Below are 2559 nucleotides of genomic sequence, written 5' to 3'. Positions count from 1 at the left end.
AAACTTAACCTTCTTCTTCTCCCCGTAGCCTGAAACAGCTGTATTGTATATTTCTCAGTGTCACGTTAGCTGTATAACAATGGTATCTCCTACTATCCCGTTCAATACTTATACTACATGGAATTAGCATCAGAATGGAGGTACAAGTAAAGGCTCAGTCTTTCAAGAATTCCATACTTCAAATGCTAAGGTCATTTTTCTGATGTTTCTTCTTGTGACCAACCCACTATAAATGGAGATATTACCATAATCTCCTGTTCTGTTTTAATAACTGTAAAAAAAATAACTCATTGAACTTAGTAAAATGCCTTCCATGTCATAATTAACCTTGAGGTTCAAGATCATTTTGGGGGGAGGGTAATGCTAGGCCAAGATGTATGCAGAATATTAAACCTCATCTGACCTGTCAATTACAGCTACCAAAAAGCTTGATCTTTGCAGTTTATTCATAGAGCTGACAATCTAAGAACCTAGTATATTAATATTCTAGAGATCTTTCTAAGATCTCTTCCTAAGTCAGCAAATTAAAATCTGAGGACAAAAATCAAGCAATCTTTCCAATATTCTGTCCTCCCCATTTGGTCAGATGGTCAGCCTTGTCTCTAAGATTTATACTTCTGGTGCCTTTCTCCTTATAGCCTCCTGTATTTTTCAGCACTTTCTCTTCTCCTAGCCCCCTTTGTATAGTAGGGGTTTTATACTCACCGAGGCCACTGACCTCATATTTGTCCTGAAACATTATTTGGATGGCAGTGGGTCTAAAGGTTAACTCAGAATAAACACACCTTTAGCAATATATACATGCTGAGAAACTTGCAAGCATGTGTGAGCACTCTCTTTTTCAATGTTACATAGTAACCTGATCATAGAATATAGAATATAAAGGTTCCGTTGTCTGTCTGGTTTTTTTTTTTGAAGTTTTATAATTATATTTATGTACAGAAAACTCAGCAGTACATTTAACCCAGTTTAGTGGCGAGTTCTTTGGCCTTTGCCTTTTCCAGCTTGGCAATTCGAGCCACAGATTTAGGACCCAGGACGTTGCCTCCTCAGTGGCGGCGGATCTCATCGTATCTGTCGTTGTAATTGGTCCTAATAGCTTCCACCAGCTTGGCCAGAGCACCCTTGTCTTCAGAGTTAACCTGTGTGAAGGCAACAGTGGTGCACGTCTTCCTATGGACCAGCCGCCCCAGCCTGGCCTTTCCCTTGATGATGCAGTAGGGGACCCCCATCTTGCAACACAGAGCAGGCAGGAAGACCACCAGCTCACTGGGGTCTACATCGTGGGCAATCACCACCAGCTGAGCCTTCTTGTTCTCTACCAAAGTGGTGACTGTATTGACGCCCGCTCGAAGGACAGGTGGTCTCTTAGTCGGGACATCCCCTTTGCCGGCAGCTTTCTTCTCAGCACGGGCCAGCAGCCTCTGCTTCTTCTCCTGCTTGGTCTCTGGCCTGTACTTGTGGGCAAGTTTAAGCAACTGGGTAGCTGTTTGCCGGTCCAGGGCCTGGGTGAACTGGTTAATGGCAGGAGGAACTTTGAGCCGCTTATCGAGGATGGCACTCTGCCGCTGCAGCCTAATGTAGCAGGGCCATTTGCCGAAGCGCGTGAGATCTCTCTTGGGCTGGATGTCCTGCCCAATGCCGAAGTTCTTAGGCCTCTTCTCAAACAAAGGATTCACCACCTTCTTTGCCTCCTGCTTCTTCACGACGGCGGGGGCCGGGGCCACCTTCTTCCCCTTGGCCTTCTTTCCCTTGGGCATCTTGCCGGGCTGGAGGACAGAGAAAGAAAAAAAAAAAAAAGTCTGTCTGTTTTTTAGACTATGCATGGCATGGAGGACAAGCTCTCTCCCCCCAGTGTTCATTCTCAGTAACACACTTAAGTGTATTATCTGTCCAACAGTGAGCCTTAATATCAAGATTCTGTTATGTAGTCATGTTTAATTAAAGCATTCACTATAATTGGGGCAATGGCTCAGCAAATAAAATGATGGCTTCATAAACATGAGGGTCACAATTTGCAGCCTTAAAGCTCTTACAAAGGCAAGAATGGCAGTGTGCGTCTGTCATCTTAACAATCTTACAGTGAGATGGGGAATGGAGAGAGGAGAATTCACAGTTCATGGCCAGCTCGCCTGACATATGCGGGTGCCAGTTAAAAGAGTCACGAAAGTGGAGGAAGGGGGAGACCAACACCCAAGATTTTCTTCTTTAGAAGTTATGTCATGCATGTGAGTACTGTCATTCATAGTTATTACTGGCACACATAGCACACTCCTCACACATGATTCATGCTCATTTTGTGCACACACACAGAAACACACACACACATACACACTCACACACACTCACACACACACACTCACACACACACTCACACACATACATATACACACACACTCACACACACACTCACACACACACATACACACACTCACACACACACTCACACACACAATCACACACACATACACACACTCACACACACACTCACACACACTCACACACACAATCACACATACATACACACACTCACACACACAATCACACACTCACACACAC

At 44.4% G+C, this 2559-nt stretch overlaps 1 pseudogene; it reads right to left on the bottom strand.

Moving 5' to 3' along the window:
- Nucleotides 1-958: 958 nt before the first annotated feature.
- On the bottom strand, nt 959-1787 carry LOC101990839 (annotated as a pseudogene).
- Between the last annotated feature and the right edge of the window lie 772 nt (nt 1788-2559).

This window comes from Microtus ochrogaster, linkage group LG7_11 (genome assembly GCF_000317375.1).
Source record: "Microtus ochrogaster isolate Prairie Vole_2 linkage group LG7_11, MicOch1.0, whole genome shotgun sequence".
NCBI classification, from domain to species: Eukaryota; Metazoa; Chordata; class Mammalia; order Rodentia; family Cricetidae; genus Microtus; species Microtus ochrogaster.
Note: the sequence above shows the minus strand (reverse complement) of the source record. Positions and strands in the feature narration are given on the sequence as shown.